The sequence below is a fragment of the Amphiura filiformis genome, chromosome 11 (genome assembly GCF_039555335.1).
Source record: "Amphiura filiformis chromosome 11, Afil_fr2py, whole genome shotgun sequence".
NCBI lineage: Eukaryota > Metazoa > Echinodermata > Ophiuroidea > Amphilepidida > Amphiuridae > Amphiura > Amphiura filiformis.
In genome coordinates, this window is record NC_092638.1 from 61717367 (window position 1) to 61739187 (window position 21821).

Genomic DNA, 21821 nt, shown 5'->3' on the forward strand with positions numbered 1-21821 from the left:
AATTCTCAATTGAAAATTCCCAATTTAGAGAGAATTACTAGTAACATGAAATGTTAATACCTCACAAACCTTTAGTTTCAGTGTATTATTTTGAACATACATAGCATGTTAAATGGGAAGAAATGTGAATGAAAAAAAAGGAACTTTAGTATAAATTATGCAAGCCAACAGATGACGCAGTTTGATTGATCAATTCACAGTTTTCATAAAAAAGTTCAAGTATCTCCCATTTCTAAATGTCAGTATTCTATCCAAGGATTCCACAGAAGATAACATTACATGTGTGCTGCTATCTACTGAAGATAGCATTTTACCTAGAGCCCGAAGTTTTCTGTTTTATGGAAAACTGAGAAATTTCACAGAATTTGGAAAATGGCATTTCGCAACAACAGGCAAAATTGAAGCTTATTCGGATCTAATTTCCAATGTACATTCAACAAAATACACAAATCGATTAAATATTTCACTGAAATTGACTTAAAATTAATCATTACATGCCTTTAGGGGTCATAATTATATTTGCTGTTTCATGACTTTTTTTCTTTGGCTATGCGGCGATTTCGCACGTGAATGGTCATTTTTTATTTGTGTTTCTAGATAGAAATATACTGTTAACTGTTTACGTTTTTCTTCAGTATTTTTAATATGAAAAAAATTGGATTTCCCTGAAGTGGGTCAATTTGCTATCTACTGAAGATAGCATTGTGTTGCATCTAATAAATAATGCTTTCCACAGAAGAGAAGTTTCAGTTTGTATTTGTTTGTAGCAAGTATTCAAATTAGGTGCTATCCACTGAAAATAACATTACATGCTGCTATCTACTGAAGATAGCACTTTTGTGTCACAACTAATAAACAATGCTTTCTACTGAAGAGAGAAGTTTCAATTTGTATTTTTGCGTAGCAAGTATTCAAATTAAGTGCTACTCAGTCCCACAGAAAGTAGCATTACATGCTGCTATCTACTGAAGATAGCACTTTTGTATCACAACTAATAAATGATGCTTTCTACTGCAGAGAGAAGTTTCTATTTGTATTTTTGTGTATCAAGTATTCAAGTTGCGTGCTATCCACTGAAAATAACATTACATGCTGCTATCTACTGAAGATAGCACTTATATATTGCAACTAATAAACAATGCTTTCTACTGAAGAGAGGTTTCAGTTTGCATGTTTGTGTAGCAAGTGTTCAAATTAAGTGCTATCCACTGAAAGTAACATTGCATGCTGCTATCTACTGAAGATAGCACTTTTATGTTGCAACTAAAAAATGATGCTTTCCACTGAAGAGACCTTTCAGTTTGTATTTTTGTGTATCAAGTATTCATATTAAGTGCTATCCACTGAAAGTAACATTCCATACTGCTCTCTACTGAAGATAGCACTTTTATGTTGCAACTAATAAATGATGCTTTCTACTGAAGAGACCTTTCAGTTTGTATTTTTGTGTAGCAAGTATTCAAATTAAGTCACATTACATGCTGCTATCTACTGAAGATAGCAATTAGGTTGGACTAAAGGATTAGGATTGATCCATCTTTCATCTGCCAAAACAGGATAATATTTTAATTACTGGAATCAGGAGTCATCTTTTTTTACTATCCACATGCAAGTTGATCAACAGGTTACATGTGAGCTATAGTTCTATCTCAATATAATGTCCATGTGTTTTAAACTGTTATATGGTTCATCAAGAAAAATTAATTCTGCCATAAACACAAAGTCTTCAAATACATTGCAATTCCTGCTCCCCCCAATTTCCACTGCCAAAATATTGAACTTGACAAAAATGACACAAATAAAACACACAAAAAACAAGAAATCATGGGTAATCATGGTAATGTTAATTCCCACTTAAAAAAATTGCCCGATCTTTACTTTTAACTTCCCTTAAACTTCAACCAATAATTTCCTTTAAATAAACACCACCCTTTACATTACACTCAAATTACATATAGGTAGCCATGCCCGCGGGCTCAGTATAGCAAGGAGATTCCTATATATAATACAACTAATTACCTGCATCAATGCTATGCAAAGAAATACTTTAAACCATCAGACAGTCTAGCTATTAAGACATTGCAAAACACTAAGCCTTCTACTGAATCAAAGGAAACAATTAAAGTCACGCTTTTACCTTTCTAGTAGCTAGGCTCTTTAGAGACGAGTTGCGAAGGACGAGAATGACAGGACGAAAGTAGATGGTCAACTAGTCAGCCAGAATATATCGCCTTGCAGGAGATTACAACACTAGCAGTAAATGTCCAACCCGTCTGTCTGTTTGTCTGTCTGTCAACAGTAATTTTCGCACTGTACCGTACAAGTACGCTTGACAGTTCGTCTGCACTAGTTGCTAATTAGTCTTAACAAGTTGAGCTTAAAACAAAATTACTGAGTTAACCAGTTGGGACGGCCATTTTTCATTAGCGACTCGTACCTGCATCATTTGGCTGATCAGGGCGCTTGACACCTTGTGTCCCTTTCTGTCCAGTTCAAACTGACAAGTCACTGTTGATTCCATAATAGCTGCTCTATGTTACAATTTACCTCTATAAGGAAATTATCATATTCTGCTTGGGACAGCGGCTCTTAAGATGACTCCTATAGTAACCCATGCATATTACGAACAATCTCAAAATATCACTGATGAATTAAGTTAACATAATGACAAATTCCATAGATTTCGTTGTAACAAATTTGAAAATGTATCATACGGCAGCCATGATTGCTACAACTACACTGCACAGGGAAGAACCCGATGTTGACTATGCCCTAGGTCAAATTAACACAGTAGCCCTGGTGTTACAAGCATTAATATTACATGGGCAACATCAGCTTGCATTAGTTTTTCAATAAATAAATAAAAACCAACAGTGACATTTGCTATTGAGCATGTCGGGATGGTACAGTATTCATCAAGACAGGACAGTATGTCTATAAAGGAGCTTATTTTTAGCTTATGTGTCCCGAGTGATGTGAACATAAAGCATGGGCTTTCTGTTGCCTTACAACTTTGCCTGCAAGTGGATACACTATAAGCACCGGCATGTCTAGGATCTGTTCCTGCGGGGGGCTCAGAGTGGCTTTCAGAGTTATCTTGGGGGGCTTCATGGCTAAAATCGCCAAAAAAAACCCGGCTGATTTTACATGATTTGATGAGCCAAATATGGTCACATTTCCAATGGTTCAATGTTCAAAGCTAAAATGTTGACCTCTAACATAAAGTGGTGATGTTATTGATTTTTCTTTTTATAGGACTCTGAAAAGTGTGGTTCTTCAAAGAAACCTTTTATGGCCCCTGCCTCAAGTGGTAGGCACGAGGAAGAATTTACCCCCTAAAAAGGGATATGCACTGGCCCCCCTTATTGCCTCCCCATTCAAACAAAACATGTTAATTCCAATCTTTTGGGCACAAATTGGCAACTTTCACAGAAATATTTTCAGACCCCCTTTCATGGAACAACAAGGTGTATATGTGTTGGAGCATACTGATATCAGTATAATATTTATCAGGTTTTGAGTTTAAGGCATGTGAGTATATCGCACATGCAGGACACACCTTAAATCGCCTATCTGAGTGTGATTTGCAGCTCACCTTACAAATCTGCCAGAGCCATAGCTTCTTCACAAGTGTAATTTACGGCACACCTGACAGCTCACCATAATGTTTCTAGGAGTGCTATTTGTAGCACACCTGGTATTTTCAAAAATCAAACCCTGATAAAATTTATCCAGCAAAACATCATCATGGCATCCGCCTGTCTCGGGAGACAATGGAGTTTTGTGCCCTTTAAGTCACTCTATGCAGTCCAATTCTGGAACGGCAAATCCTCTTACATTTGCTGCAACTGAAAACAACTTGCGATGGTGGAGCTGACACTGAGCCCTGTCGTCTTCGCTCTCTTCTCTCTTCCTACTGCTGGACCTTCTTCTGGTTTCCAACATGTGCTCCAGTCTTGACGGCATCTTTCCAGCTATTGCGATCTGCAGCCATGCTTTCCCAGTTTGATGGGTTGATGGCGCAATTTTTTTATGACTCGCTTGCAGACGTCCTTGAAACACAGGGCTGGTCTTCCAACAGGTCTGGAGCCGATTTCTAGCAGGCCATACAGCAGCAAAACAATGAGGGAATATTATTAGGCGCGTGAAAGTCGATTCCGAGTTTATCGTCCCCCGCCCACGTCACTTTTTGGAAACCAAAAATACCCGCGTCAATTTTTCAAAAACGCCAAAATAATTCAAAATAATTTTCAACGTATCAATGTTTTCACCAGTTTTAGCAATTGGTAACATATATTTTTGTTTGTAAAACATATAAATTGGAAGCAAAACCAGGCTCTTTTCTAACTTCTCTAGTCCCTACCCATTTAAAAACATGTTTATAAATCACATGTATGAGTTTGGCTTTAAATCAACACACATTTTAGGTCAATAATGAAATCTGATGAAAGAATGAAAAATGAAAAAGTCAGTCACCTCACCAACCTGGTAAAAAAAAGTGACGATAAACTCGGAATTGACTTTCATGGGTCTTATCACATTTCATTTTTTGATTGAAAATCCCAAATAAATGACACTTTTATGAATAAAATGCAAAAGAAATATATTTTCAAAATAGAGAAATGTAAAAACCTTTAAGCCACTTTTCTCTACACCCAAAGATTTCCAAAGTAATTTCCAAAAAACAACCTCTTTCTATTCTTCTTTGATTGAGAGGATGTTAGGAGATCAGGATCAAACTGATACCTAATGAGTTGACCTCAATGTTTATCAACAAAGGCAAGGGACTGGTATATTGATATGCTTGAGTGAACCCCATGCAACCACTGCACTGTTCAATAGCCTCATTGTGATGTGGCAGGAGTTTTAAAAACATGAGCCCTAAACAAAATATTGTGCGTGCGCATACTGCCAAGCAAAAAAAAAAAGGAAATTTTGATGATGCGTGCGCATACTGCCATGCATTGACGTCAGAAGTCAACTCATCTATATTATTAAAAACATCTTCTGCTTAAAAAAGTCCAATATTTTGAATTGGCAACTTTTAGAGGGATAATTTCCTGGAACAACATTTCAGGTGCCATAACTGTTCAAGCTCACTTGTTAGCTCAGATAATAGAGCACTGGTAAACTAACTGGGTTTGAATCCTGGATGGTCAGTGGAATTACTTTTCACTGGCTATCATTCATATTGTGTGGTCATGGTGAGAAGTTCGAATCCAATTATATTTTCAAAATAGTTTTCTCATAGTTGGTTTACCAGTTAGATCATATCAATAATAACAATTATTGAAAATTATTGAAAGTCAATCTACAACTTCAACTTATGATTTAACTATCCTATTTTTCACACTATACACATCTTGCATTTTGGCCTTTGACACACAATGTGCACAGGAAACATGTTTGTTTGTTTGTTTCTTTTAGTCATTGTTGTTGTTGTAGTTTGTTTGTTTGTTGAGCCTTAATATGTGGTTCTTCATCAAAAGCTGAGTCTTTGTCACATTATTTAGGAAGGAATCAGTCTGCTCAGGTCTGCTCAATAGATGGTGCAACTGTGCTGGCGATATAGTGCACAGCCACACTGGAAAGAATTATATATAGAGGGGGTATTTTATGTTGCTAAAATAATCAGGTGGTATAGGCCACGCGACACATGACGTAAAAAAGGCTGACAAAAATACAAGGCTGACAGGCCATTCAAAATAGACAGTTAACAGTTACAAATTGAAAAACAACAAACTTACAGTTGGGAACTTTACTGCAATAACATAATACATTTAGAATTGTTTGTGAAAATTTCACGATTTTATGTTAACCCAATGGCCACATTAAAAATGACGATATCGCATTCGCCATCACCTGAGAATACCCAGCAAACACAAAAACGTTTTAAAAACGTTATAAATAAGTTATATTTTGGCTTTTGGTTTAGGTAAAACGTTTTAATAACATTAAAATGTCGGGTTATATAAAGGTCATGAAAACGTTTTAAAACGTTTTGTATGAAAACACACTACAATTATATTTTTAAATGTTTTTAAAAATGTTATTGTAAACTATTTTCAAACGCGTTTTTTGCCAAATATTTTGTCAACACTTCATTAACATTATGTTAAAATATTTGCACTCAGCAAACACAGAAATGTTCTTAAAATGTTTTATTCAAAAGCGTTTTAATAACATTTAAATGTCGGGTTATATAAAGGTCATGAAAAGCGTTTTTAAAAGCGTTATTGCAAATATTTTGGGCAAACATTTTTCGCAAAATATTTTTTCAACCTCATAATAACATTCTTTTTCGTATGTTTTGTATCAAGTTTTCAAAAATGATTTTGGAATGTTATTAAAACGTTTTTATACCCTTTATATAACCCGACATTTAAACGTTTTCTGTAAAACATTTTGTGTTTGTTGGGTAGTAGATTATCAAGAAATGTTTTTAAATGTTATGAAAACGTTTTATACCCTTTATGTACCCTTTATATAACCCGACATTTAAACATTTTCTGAGAACCTTTTATGACCTTTTGCGAATGATGTCGAAAACGTTTTGTGTTTGTTGGGTAATGAAGTCTGGTTGTTGAAGTTACTTGAGTTTTTAAAATCCAAGTGTGGACTGATTTAGTAAACATCTCCATCTCAAGTGTAAAACTTTCCTGAAAATGTGATTGTCCATGGTTCCTTTGCATTGGTCCACTGTTACACAGACAGAGATTTCTCACATGCCCAGCAAACACAAAAATGTTTTTTTTAATGTTATAAATGCATTTTGATTTTGATCAAAACGTTTTAATAACATTGAAATGTCAGGTTATATAAAGGCCATGAAAACATTTTAAAAATATTTTATATATGAAAAAACACTGCAACAACATTTGTAATTGCAAAATATTTTTTCCACAAATTTTTCTAAAATATATTGTCAACACTTAATAACATTCTGTTAGAATTCAGTTTAATTCGCTCGTCGAATAAAACAAAAGATTATCCCTGTGGCTGAAATGGGTTCGCCATTTGGGCACCTGATGTTGTTATTGGTTACCATTGGTAACCAACCATGTCAGGAGGAATCATGGGTGTGCATGCACGGGGCCTCTGGTGCCCCTTTTGTTTGCTGGTTCATTCTCAATCAGGTCGTCATTCAGTACGAACTCAAAAATTTTGTTTTCTACAAGTCTACAACTACTTAAATTGTATTTTTTATGCTGAGAAATACAATTCTACAAATATTTATATATATTATGCTGAGAAAGAATGGAGAATTAACTGAGCAAGACCGATCGTAATAAACAGGAAAGCTTGGAAATATAACTAGCATCATCGTTTACAGAGGAGACCCATAAAGATAAGAAGATGGGCCGCAAGAAATTTACTAACAGAACTCCAGCCAGAGGTCGGGCCGTGGTGCGAATTTGAGAACTCTAACTAACGTGAGAATTCTGTTAGAATGCTTTGCAGCAAGTTTTAACAAATGTTTTCTGAATGTTATTAAAACGTTTTATAAAACCCAACATTTAAACTTTTTCTGAAAAATGTTTGGGTTTGCAGAGTGTTTACAAACACAGTTCACACACACCATCCCCACACAGAAAAAAATCAGAGCAGACTCCACAGGCCTGTGTTAGTTCAGAAAAGATTCCATGGTCCAAAACACATTTGCAATAGGCCTGTAAAATCTAACAATACCTTGGTAAATACCAGTCAAAATAGTATTCATTTGTCTAACTCATCCCATCAAATTTAGAGCTACAAAAGACTGCATTATGATTGATAATAGGCTCAAGTTTCCACAACCAGTCTGAATAGGACTTGAATAAATTGAACAGAATACACACACAAGCAATGGGAAGGTCCACAGGAGAGCATGCCATCCCATCATGCATAATTTTGTCTCTGAAATCAGCACATACACTCAATACCCTGGCGAAGTTACATAATAATCGGATTAACTACCACAGCAATAAGTCAAAACAATTTTTGAATATACCGCGCTGCACTGATACGTTCACACGGTACCTCTGCATTGAACCATATCATGCTGATCACTTGCACCTGTAAGATTAGTATCTTTGAAAAGACCAGTATTGTATTCAATCTATGATTGCAGACATACACAGGTGATTAGTTCACGCTTGTAGTGCAGCGCGTTATGTCAAAATTGTTTTGACCTATTGCTATGGTAGTTAATCCGATTAATTACGTAACTTCGCCAGCGTATAAGACGCCCCATTTTGCATTAAGGGATCGGATAGCAACGTTTGCATAGTATTTTTTGTGGGAATTGAGAGCACATCAGACATATGGAATTGCATTCTAAAAGGGGGGTAACCCTATCAGTTTAGGATATGGATTCTCTTTAAACTTACATACAATGTCAAATATCGTCCCCTCTATGCATCTATGTAAGAAAACGGAAACAATTTCAGTGTAAATGTGAATAATTAGCATAATTAGCAAGCCAATACGTTGGTTCACATGAATTACATTCTGGTCAGGCATCCCGAAAAAACGCCCGAGTGCATGTCCCGAATGGAAACAGGAAGTGTTTCGCCATGGCACTGACAATCAGCTCGCCCCTGTACACTTTTATACCGGTCATTCATACTGATTAATCCCCAGGGATTAATCTTAAATAACATTACATGTATCACTGCGCCCATTATCAATCTTGACAAGATAGCTCATGCTGTATTTATTTCGCTTAATTATTTCTTTATTTTTAGCTATATCATGTTTATGATTTGTCTTTGTTTTATTTTCTTTAATGGGGTGGGGAGGTGCTCTCAAATTTTCTTTCATATTCCTCATATCATGCTTGACAATATAGGTCATGTTTTCTTATTTATTTTTGTTTTTTGCTTATATCATTATAGCGCCACTGCAGTTTGATATTATTTGATGTATTTTTGCGGACAAATTGGTTCCGATTTCTTTCTATGCCTACCCAAAACTCCTGTGTCGTGTAAAATTTCGATCAAGTGGTAGCCTCTAACAAGCTGGGTTTTTTTCAAGACTTCTTTCTGAAATACATTGATTTAAAGCGTCATATTGCAGGATGGTAAAAACTCATCAACAATGAGAAAAATCGGGGTGATGATGCTGTTGATCAGTTTACGGACATTTAACATGAGAAATGTTCTTCATTTTTTTAAAAATAATTTCGATTTTTTGATGATTCGTGATAAAATACAAGTTTTATGGAAATTTTTTTATATTTTTTTAATTTTTGATATAAAACAGTCCCCAAAGTAAACTTTATAAATCTAATGATAGGCCTATGTACTTAAATGTATGTAGCTGGAAGGAAAAACCGTCCATCATTTGAAAATGAAAATTAGACCTTTCGTATTGAAGATTATACATTTTTTCCCCAGAATGATGTAATATTTTTAAGTCTTTTGGAGAAAAATGTATGTCTTCAATATGATATGTCTTATGTGCTCTCATGTCCTACAAAAATACTGTGCAAACGTTGCTATCCGATCCCTTAAGATGTTCCATTTTTTATGTGTCCCAACCCTACATCATTTCTGCTTCACCAAGTCCACAACTGATGCGCAGGTACTCTCAGCAACTTAAATTGTGATTACCCCCAGCAGCTCCTCATTTTACACCTGGGTGGAGCGGGGCTCGAACCCACAACCTTTCGATTATGAAGCTCGTGCACTAACCATGAAGCCACCATGCTTCCCAATCGGCCTGATTTGTCAAAAAGTAGCTTAAAAAAGCAAAAAATTTGTCATTTTGCCTAAAGGTAGTGGAGGGAAGGACATGTCCCCCTGTTCCCCCCAGGATTGACACCCATGAATATAGCACACTTTCAGCAAAGCATTCTGGGAAGGCATAATTTTATTCTGTGGGTTATATCTACCCAACCATGCAATCATCAAAAAAAGTTGAAATTCTTGCCACTTTTGTCCTACTCTTCAAGGCAAACAAATTATTACTGTACACACTATACCAATAATTGGACTGGTTAATCATTCTGCATTTTGCAAATCGTAACACTCCAATGCAGTCCAATGAATTCGCTACAACTTCATTTTCCCATCCAGATCATTGTTTTGGACAAAAATACAAGCAACTAAAAGTAAATAAAAGTAAATAAAAGAGATAGGTAATTTAATGGATCGTACGTGCGTGCGTGGGGATACAATCAACTATTTGGATGCAGTTCTTTAATGAAGCTATTCTTAGCACTGAAAAGGTACTATTCACTATAATTTAAGTACAGGGTTTTTGCATGTATACCAAATGACTGCATTGGACTAGCATAGATAACTATACAATATTTTACAGTATGGCCCACATGTTAAACAATTTAATGAGAAGTTAAAAAAAAACCCTAGAATGACCTTTCCTGTGAAAACCTGACAGTTGTCGGGGGGTGGGGGAACACAAAAAACAGTGTAAAGTTGGCTGGCCATAGAAAATTCTCATGCCTAGATGATAGGCTCAAGTTTGAAATCTTTGAAGGGAATTCTGGCCCCGATTCTGGCTGAGTACATGGCTGAACCAGAGGGTGAAATAGAGGGGATTGATGATTAGTGGCATGTCCAGGGGTGGCTGTGGTGGCTTCAGCCCCCCCCCTGGGTTTTCTTTAAAAAATATAATGCAAAATTTTGGGCATATTCAAGCCACTCAGCCCTGAGTATACATTCTGAACTCTCCAGGGTAGCTGGTTTCTGTTCAGTCCAAATGCCTGCCCAGGAAACATTGCCGAGCATGGCACCATGTAGACCCTCCCTCGGGTCCGTGGAGAACGACTGGTAATGTAGATTACATAGCATTAAAAATCAACCCAATACACGGACCCTCCCAGTCTGTAGGCAATTTGACTTCCAGCTCCCACAAACTGCTGGAAGTTCACTTTTACGGATTTGGAGTCACGCAATCTTTCTATATACCACGTCCATGTTTTCACTACATTAACGTTTGTGTAGCGACTAAACAACGATATTGTATCCGACCAATCAACGCAGCTTGGCAGCGGGGATATTTGAAAAGGCTTCCTAGCTAAATAATGTGCAAACATTTGCAAACCGCACGCGATAATGTACATAATATGGACAATAGGCCTAAGTCCGAGTCAGTGGTTGCCTTTTATTATTGCGCGTGCCATGGGTCTATCAGACGCGTGCCACTTGAGCTCAATACCTCTCAGTTGTTGACAAGTGTCCCATCCGATCTTGCATCACATCCCGCGGCATAGCTTTGTGCTCCCATATTTGAATTGAAACCGGGGCGGGGCCTTCGTACTTGACATCGGAATCACCGTGCTTCGTTGAACGAAAATTTGGAAGTGAGATCTCTAACAGATTGGACCAGTCTCGGAATCAGCGCTCAATGGACTTTCGCGTTCACTTATTATACGAGTATATTTCTATCTTGCTGCATGGTTGACTGTGGTGGGTGTAATTAGTGGCGTCGATTTGTGGATGAAGAGGAATGGGTTTTTGGCATTGAAGAAAATAAGGGGGGAGTTGGCATTTTTTTTTCATAGGGCATTACGTAATTATTTATTGTTACATTATCCAGAGATGGAACCGAACCGAGACTGGGGGCCAGTCTAGGCACCATGTTGCTTGGACTGCATATGTTGATCACCAAAGTCAGGACATTTCTCCCCCTGAGCAACTCCCCCAGCAAAATGTCTACTGTCTATGCGATTGTTCCCTCCCTCCCATTTCCCCCTAAATTTACACAATAAGTATACTTTCACTATGACCTAATATCCCCTAATTTTTAATCCTTCGTGATTTCTAGTGCTTTCAAAAAACCGGCCTCGGCAAACTTTACAGATTGTCGGTGACCATTCAGTGTGGCCCTAGAACTAGCCCTGTTCTCAAACCGTGACGCCTCTCGAACAGCGAGCAACAGTTGAAAATCTTTGATCATCATACAGGTATCTGAGTACAGCACAGATGCCTGTGCTTTGTGAACCCAGTTATTCTATTAACATGATAAACTATGTAACACAACGGAAAGAATATTCTTGAAGAAATTCATTAGGTTTGTTTGATACAATTAACAGAATGTTCTTCTTGCCAAAACCAAATATATTTTACTGACCTGACAGTTTCGGCCATCTTGGTCGGAAGGATCAAGTACCATCACTCCGATGATGGCCTTCGACCAAGGTGGCCGAAACTGTCAGGTCAGTAAAATATATTTGGTTTTGGCAAGAAGAACATTCTGTTCATTTTAACAACAGAAAGAAGCGCACAACCAATACAATGACATAATAACATGAACAATAAACCGCAGGGATGTATAAAGTTGATTTCTTCCTCAGGAGCAGCATTTTGGTTTAAATTTCTCTTTTTCTCCTCATTCTCTTTTTTCTTCCACGTGCATCATTTTCTCAATCATGTCAGTGCTCTGTATACTACTGTTGGGCTCTGTTCAGTGGTGATGCCAAGGGGGGGATGCGGAAAATTCCCCAGTCGGAACTTTTGCCTCCCCAGTTGTAAAACCCAAAATTACAAAAATGTCCACTTTTTGCAGCAATTTAGTACAATTTTTTAAAATTTTACCACCCCCAAAAAAAATTTACTTCGCCCCTTGGTGCTGCCACTGGCTCTGTTGCTTTAGCATACAAGCTGTATCAAAATGATTGGTACTCACTAGTTTTAGCATTTATTGAAAAGCCTGCTTCTTCCAAATTCAACATAGGATCCTCTTGGAATGGCCAAAATTTGAAGTTTATAACATTTTATCACATTTTCATCTACAACTAGAATTTTGCGGTTCTCGACCTGCGCGGTTCTCGACGCAAAGCGTTGGCCGCAATGCCTCCACCTTGACACCCATCATTTTAAACGGTGCAATTTCACTTGACCCCAAAATGACCTTCACATTATTTGCCTCACTAAGGTGGCCATTCCCACCAAATTTCATGAATCTGCAGCAGTCTATGGCAATTTGACCCCAGATGACCCCGAATGACCCCAAAATGACCTTGACATTTTTACCTTGTTTCAGTGGTCGTCCCCACAAAATTTCATGAACCTGCGACAATCTATGGCAATTTGACCTCCGATGACCTTGGATGACCCCAAAATGACCTTGACATTTTTTTCTTCCTACAGTAGTCGTTCCCACCAAATTTCATGAAGGGCGTAAACCACCAAATAACTTCTCCATTGAAAAGCACGTAAAAATCAACTTTTTCAAACGGCGTTTTCTACCAGGCGTGACAATATTTGTCACTTTTTTACGTCATCCCTGTATTAATTAAGGACTGAAATTTTATTTAAGCTTCAATTTTGGGGAACTTTATAGAATCAGTTTTTATTAAAAAATGTTGAAAAGCGACGCCGCTATTTCAACACCAAAACTAACATTAAAACTTGTTCCGTTAGCAGTAATTCGGACAGGGCCTACTTTTCTTGTGAAATCGATTTGTATAATTTCATATCTATTTTAGTCATTAATAGGCTAGCATCTTTCATTTAAATCAGAACATGTCAACCTCACGAAGAACATGGTCCCTAAGGACACCACGTTGTCTCCAGTAGCCATATCGTTTAACCGAACTCATCACCATTGCACCTTTCGCAGTGATTTAGTGTAATACGCCCTTTAACCGCACAAGAGGTTTGAATTTTTTTAAACTTGTCTCTATTTTTGGAAACAATAAACTATTCTAAGAAAAAGTGTCATTTCTTTAATTCATACATTACACCAATCTGCTATAAGGGTTCTCTAAACAATTTTTGATACATTAAAAAAAAACCGCCATTTTGGGTACTTTTGACCATTATGGATATAAACAGAGTTTATAGCAGGTTTGATCGATCTTTAAATACAATTATGACATCATAATAGTTAAAATTTTAACAACAGTGAGTCAAATAACTTAAGTTGCACATTACATAAGCAAAATGCACAAAGGTTTCTGAACCCCCCCCCCCCCCCATGACAAGCATCATCTCATTGCACGAGTATATGCCTAGGTCGAAAGCGTTAGGGGTAGGGGTATCACGACACGACCCCCGCCCCCCCCTTGCGCGCATATTTTCTCCCAATGTCTGATAATATTACAATATCTTCAATCAAAGAAACTTCGTCACAAACTTGGTTAATCAATTTCCCTCTAGAGAATTGAAAACGGCCGCATTGTAACTAGTAACGCCATATACCGACCAAATTTCGTTAAAATTGAGAGGAAAATAGAAACGCCACCTTAAAACGCTATTGATAAGGCAGTTGGAGGTACTTGGATACCTTTGATGGGATAAATCTTCCCGTGAGTATCTTAGAAACGCATTTCCTGTTATACGTTTTTCAATTATTGTACCATTTTCTTAAACAAAATTTTAAAAGTTGAATGGTTATTCGATTTTAAGCTCAAAGTGGTATATCTGAACAAACATGGCCGCCATTGCCAGCTTTGGTACCAAACCCTGTTTCCAACGAATTTTCCAGAAATTTATACTCTAAAATCTTGTTTGAAAGCTTCGGGATTATAAAATAGAATATTCTCATTTCAAAATAAATCAGTTTGAGGGGAAAACTTTCTTTAATAACTTTAAATTCGAATTTTATAGCTCATTCCACCATTTTTAACATGCTTTCAAAGGCGTAAACCACCAAATAACTTCTCCATTGAAAAGCACGTAAAATCAACTTTTTCAAACGGCGTTTTCTACCAGGCGTGACAATATTTGTCACTTTTTTACGTCATCCCTGTATTAATTAAGGACTGAAATTTTATTTAAGCTTCAATTTTGGGGAACTTTATAGAATCAGTTTTTTATTAAAAAATGTTGAAAAGCGACGCCGCTATTTCAACACCAAAACTAGCATTAAAACTTGTTCCGTTAGCAGTAATTCGGACAGGGCCTACTTTTCTTGTGAAATCGATTTGTATAATTTCATATCTATTTTAGTCATTAATAGGCTAGCATCTTTCATTTAAATCAGAACATGTCAACCTCACGAAGAACATGGTCCCTAAGGACACCACGTTGTCTCCAGTAGCCATATACGTTTAACCGGAACTCATCACCATTGCACCTTTCGCGCATTGATTTAGTGTAATACACCCTGAACCTGCAACAATATATGGCAATTTGACCCCGGATGACCCCTAATGACCTCACAATGACCTTGCGATTACGCAAATTTTGCGCTGAAATGCAAATCAGGTCAAGAACCTCTGGCTGTGCTACTCTCCACCAAGTTTCATCACTGTAACTCGTACAGATCTCCAGATAATATGTGCACAAAGTTATTTTGCTTGATATGCATAAATTATGCAAATTAGGTACTTAATTACCATATTTTGCAACGAAAACCTGCTAAAATTAAATTTGGAGACCACCAATTGCCACCCCTCCACCAAATTGCATCACTATACGCCTTACCAGTTCCGAGAAATTTCACTCGCAAGTTCCGACGGACGGACAGATGGACAGACGGACGGACAGACGGACAACCAGGAAACATATTAAATACCTCCGGTGGAGGCATAAAAATTGGTGGATCTTATGTTGCATTTTGATGAGGCAGTGTTGTTTTTAATCACTGAAAACTGATGGGTACCATCATTTTGATACAGCCAGTACTATCCAGACAGGCTGGGTCAGCAAACCAGTTCACTATCGAATGGTCCAGCCCTTTGGGCTGGTACAAGTGCGCTATGCGCTTGCTAAATCCGTGAGGCCCACAGACTGCAGTCATGGCACTCCCTGCTGCCCCACTTTCTGCTTTACCTTTTGCAGCCAAAATCATTGAGCTGCTGGAATTTCATGTTGGTTACTGTTGCCAATTTGCAGTACACTAGGCAGTTTTCAGGAAGTTTGGTGACACTAGCCAGCAGTGAAAGGGCTCGAAATTCAGTGATGGCACCAGGGGGAGCATGGGGGAAATTCCCCCAGTTTATAACTCTTTCCCCTTAGTAAAAACTCAAAATTACGAAAATGTCCACTTTTTTGTGCAATTTTCACTTTTGAAATTCACTTTTCCCCTATGCCCCCTACAAAAATTCCTGTCCCCACGACTGTTAAAATCATAGTTCATACATGTACCCTCACACACCAGAGTATGCCTACCTTGACTGCACTGTTTTGAGGACTATCAAGGGAATATGGTCTATCTGTTTTTTAATGAAATTTCAGTTTTTGTTGGACTACCAGGACTAACCCACAATTTCCATTAAATGATAGACAAAGACTTTAAGGTCATTACCAAGGTCATTTGCCAGCAATCACTTTTTTTGTGACAGCATTCTTGATGTTGAATGAACTATGAATTGTTAAGGTTCTATACTCATGGGTTACCTGGGTTTAAGTCATAAAGAATCACTCAAATGTACTCTATCCCCAGAGGGGGGGGGCCACTCCCATATATTGATGTATGTCATGTGCCCATGAAAAGACCCCGGTATTTTTGGCAAATCCTACACCCAATGACCCTGTTTTTTCAGCAGCCTACACTGAATGACCCCCTTTTTTGAACAATTAGTCCTCAAAATTGAAATTTCAACGCACTGCGCGCGCATTTTCAGCAAAATGAACGAATTTTGTCTATTTTGTACTAGCTGTAAAATTGGGTAAAAAGCTATTTTTGATTGTAAATGGTGTGAAATTTTGGGCACTCACATACAAAATCACCCCATTTTAGATGTAGCCAACACTGAATGATCCCCTTTTATCTGAAAATTTCTACACCGATAGATCCCTAGTTTCATACGCTGGTGGGTACAGGTACGTCACTTTTATATTTGAGTGCCCCTCCCCCCGGACTCTATCATGCACTTTTATGCCGTTCTTAGATCCTGTCAGTTTCATTAGGTGACCTTCTATGTTTAAAAACAAATGGTTTAGACAATAATAACTGCGCACCATCTACTTTGAGGTCATTGTGTGAAATCGGAGGGTTTTGTTTTTGGGCTGAGGTATTTTTCGAGGAGCGGTAGCTCCCGAGGAAAAAAATACCGAGGCCCAAAATAAAACCCGACAATTTCACACAATGACCACAAAATAGATGGTGCAAAGTTATTATTGTCATTCATTACCATCGTGTCTAATATTTTGAACAAATCAAAATGGCATTTTATGTTATTTTATGCAATAAAACGCTGTTAAACATAACCAGTTTTAATCATTGTTGTAACCTACCCTACAAAAAAATCAACCAGGCGAATATAACATTCGCGCCGACAACAAGAGCTACCAATCACAGAAGCGCGACGGCATCGCGTAGGCGTGTGCATTGCCATAACGCGTAGCTTATACACGCACGCGCTCGCAAAAGTCATTGTTGCCTGCCCGGAGTCATTGTGAGTTATTAATGACCTCGCAATTAGTGTGCGGTCAGGCAATCAATTTCTTTTGATTGGATTACAGGCTTCGCGTATATTAATGAGGTTATGAATGATTTTTGAAATCATTAAAAGTGTTTTATGGACATTTTCGGTGTTATTTTTCTCTGCTACTGTATCATTAAAAATCTTTTTTTCACGGCAGTGAAATGATGCCACTTTCCCCACATCTCATATGCACAGTTTATCCTTACATATCATGTGTCATGAATAGGTATTGTAGCACACCAGCCTTGTGAATAAGAGTCTAGGAAATAATTCCTAATATCTCATACCCTAGTTTGTATGCCTTAATATCTAATCTTGCCACACTGACAACTTACTAATTAGCCCTAACCCAGAAAAGAGTCTGTCCAGGAGTAGGAATTTTTTAGCCCTTTTTAGAAACATGTTTTCAATTGGCTTATAGCCATCACATGCTTACAATACACATAACTGATTGGTTAATCAAAACTAGCAGGATCCTGGCCTGGCCTGATTACAAAGTAAACATCATTCTGTATAGAAAACTGTGTAGCAAGCGATTTACTTCAGAAAATTACTACACTGCTCAAAACTAAGTCCATTATCTATCATAGTTAATTGAATGTTAGCTAATGTTTATTGACTTCATATTGGTGTTCATACATATCCCTGACCCTGACAAAAGCTAGCAAGAGCAAGCTGTGTAATTATTTTGTTTACTTGTGATAAGATACAATTTTCCAAATTTGTTTCCTACTGAGTAGGTGACTTAGTAAAATTCCTTTAAAAAGGAATGGGCGCCCAATGTGAGCTTGGTCGTGATGTGGTAAATTTCATGGTGTTTAGATTTGGCATTATTATCTCTTGCAAACCCGGTGACACCTCATTATAGAAATCAGACCTGTCGATAGGTTGTAAGAGGGATAGCCTTTTCCAGGCTCGAATTGGGCCATTATATAAAGAAAGTTTTGCTACTTTGCAATGCAATAAAATCCTAAATGCAAAACGAGAGCCTGTATGTGGCTACCGAGGTGGCTTAAAAAACTAAATGCAAAATGAGGTTTTTAAAAAATATTGTTTTAGAGAGTCAAGACGCAGGTATCATTATTAAGCCTCATATCACTTATTTATTGTCGAATAAGTGCAGAGTAGGTTAGATATAAATATTGAATGTTAGACCAAAGTAGCTCAAAGTACATGTACTATACACTTGATCCGTGAACTTGTCTTTTTTAAAGACAAATTCTTGTTATAATTATACACACATGACACAAATTATATCTACATAGTACAAGTATCTTTTTTGCAATGGCATCAGAGCAAATCGGATAGCAAATGTAGCCCTGTTCGCACACCGCAATGCCTCTTGAATAGTGCAAACAAAGCAAGCTACTGCAATGCGGCCAGCAAGTTTCAGCGAGCTTGGGTTTATCTTAGATCATATGTATTGGAGAGCCTGTGCTTTATGATATTAGGCTGTGGATCCCAAAGTGCCCCTTTAAACTGTCAGCATACCAAAACGTATGGTACAGGAAAGGTTTCATTTTATTACAACATTGTGGTTTGTCTCATTTGTTTTCTTTTATGCTATGTCATACACTACTGCATCTCAAGTCAGTTGGAAAATTGAGATGCGTAGGTTAATAATAATATAGTAATGGTATGGCAATGTTGACTGTATAGGTAAACATTTTGTAGTTTCTTTAAGTTACGATGTACATTAGACCTACATATTTTAGCATATATACAAGTTACAACTGAAAGACGCCTGCAGATCCATACAAGACATACAGGTGCGGTGTGGATCCAGGGGGTGTCACTGCCCACATTCCTCCTCCCCCCATTTGCAAAGTATAAAAAAGTCCCAAAAATCCTAATTTGCGAGACCTGATATATCAACGCCCCAATATATTTGAGAATATCAGTCTGAGCAACCTTGACCTACAAAGGTGGGTAGCGGCCCAGACTCTTGTGACTCAATATACATGGATTTTTTTTTATAGGTGTACAGGTTATGGTAAAATAAATTTTTAGAACAGTTTTTTTTTAATTAGTTATCCACGTCCAACTTAGTTTCGTCAGCACAGACATTGACTGTTATCATACTGACATTCTTTTAACATAATACTACTCTTCATTAAGTTGGACAAAAGCAGTCGTGTAGCAGAATATTGTGATGGTCCCAGCAAGTTTATCTGCACAGCATGCTATGACTATTGGCTGGAGCCAACTTGACACAGCGAACACACAAGTTTTGTTCTGGGTAGGCCTACATTGAATATGTGTGGACTCAGTGGCATAGCATCATAGGGCCACATGCCCCCAATCAATTTTTGTAATTTTGGGTTTTTACTGGGGGAAACAGGGAGCTACAGGGGGGGCAAGAGCTCCGCCTCGGGGGTTGGGCATTTGTCCCCTCATGCCCCTGTGGCACTGCCACTGAATTTAACGTACCGTATACATGTCGTGTAGGATTGGTTCATATTTCATGGTATTTCCTCAAAACATTTTGTGAAACTTTGCTAAAAGTAGCAAATAGCAACCATGGTGGGTTTTTTTTCTCTGTAGTTAAAAAGTGTATTTCGAGAGATTGGCCAAATCAGTGCACCTTGCTTGACTGAAATGCATCTTTACAAATGCAACCATGCTGGGCTCACTGACTGAAATTTTTTACACCACACCAACATTCAGTACAAGTACATTGATTTGTTCAAATTGACAATTTCTATGTACTCCCAAATCCATTATGAACATAATGAATCTATGCATGGAGAGAATGACCCTGACCCTGGGACCATGACCTTCTACTGCATGCCCCTTTTCAAATGAGGCATGCAGTCACATAGCTCTATTCTCATACTTCAATAGTCTATCACTTCATAGTCTTTTATACTGGTACTATTTTCAGATTAAGCTAGAATACTAGTGACAGTGAACAAACATGAATTGAATTCAAGTTTTCACTTTTCAGCACACCGTGTGTGGCCGACCAACACTAAGTTTCTCTGGTTTCTAGTAAATCCGCTGAACTGAAGGAGCATTCAACTCATGAACTGGCAGAGTGAAAGCATTCATGCACATAGTAACTTTAGCCTACAATGTAGCTCAGTGTGTAGGCCAAAGTTTATATAGCCAGGGCGCTAGATCATAAAAGTTCTGTAAAAGACATAATACTCACTGGATATATTTATTCCTGTCTTGATGAAGACACTTGTCTTGTCCATTTAGTCCTGATAGTACCGTATTATTATTTACTCCAGCCTTGACTTTCGCCTACAGAGCATGCAGCATGCGACGACACGCTTCAAACTTCACTTGACAGAAGTTTGTTGTTGCAGTGTTGCCTGTTTTTCATTGAACCGTGAACAGCCCGGGTGAACAGGTGTACGCCCAATTACCATTGAAGGTCGCCGCTGCACTTGTCATGAGAACACGGCGGGGGGTATTAGCGGTTGGTAAGGAGATAGGTACTGCAAATTTTTGGTGCAAATTAGAAAGAAAAAAAGTTTAAAGGTGAACCTCATTGAAATTGGTCTTTGTCAAAAAAATCAGTCTCCAAAAATCTGGAAGTGATATTTAATATTATAATTTTTCATTTTTAGCACATTTTGTATTTTGTTTTCCAAAAATAGAAATAAGTCCAGCAAATAATTAGGGGACCTAAATTTGGCGCCAAATGCCCAACTTATAGCTTGTTTGGTCTGTTTGTTTATTTGTTTGCTGCAAGTTTGATTTGAATTTTGAATTTTGTGTAGTAGGCCTATATAGGCCTATGACTGTGTGTACCCGGTACGCAGAGGATGTTTAAAGACATTCCCATGACCCAATGGGGTTTCTGACCTTGGTATGTCTGGTTTTTGTACACATGTGGCAAGTTGACCATACTTTGCATTGGGATTGTGTGCAAATATCTGATGTTTTCATCCTATTATTTAACATTGAAAACATCGAGACTTACGAATAAAATTAATGCAGTGGGACAATATGAATGCCCGGGTATGAATGTTTCCTGTAAGAAAATCAAATATCAGTCCTAAGTCTCAACTATTAGCTCGTTGGCTGCAGTTTTAAAATGACCATTTTGTGTGTGTGGCAATGGGGACTTTGCCTCTAAAATTAGGTTATATTGGTCAAATTTCCCAATCATAGTGCATTGTAGGAATGCCTTTAAGCCTCCTCTGACGCAATTTGTGGGTTTGTGCAAATCAGTGCACCAATCATGGGAATTGGGCGTTTTTGGTAGAACAGCAGTCGATTAATTTGTCAAAATACCAAAATGCTATTATGCTGATGGCGCTATCACGATAGCCCTGCTGGTTTAGCCAGACCCTGTGTTTAGCCTGGTTTAGCCAGTTTAGCCATCCTGTGTTCAGCATCAGGCAGGCTTGTATGAATATTATTACAAATTGATTTGAGTGTCATGATTTATTGCTGTTAATGAATTATGTAGGTCTACGCTTGACAAAAGTGATGTTGTTTCGGTTACAGCCCGCTAGTCCGAAGGCCCGCCAGTCCGAAGGTTCGC

General features: G+C 37.7%; 1 protein-coding gene across 1 annotated transcript in view; it reads right to left on the reverse strand.

Moving 5' to 3' along the window:
* The window catches only part of LOC140165108 (uncharacterized), a 453311-nt gene extending 432793 nt beyond the window's left edge, over positions 1-20518 (reverse strand). The window contains exon 1 of the mRNA XM_072188535.1: positions 20475-20518. The gene's annotated coding sequence lies outside the window, so the exon portion shown is untranslated. The remainder of the gene's footprint in view (positions 1-20474) is intronic.
* Positions 20519-21821: the final 1303 nt, after the last annotated feature.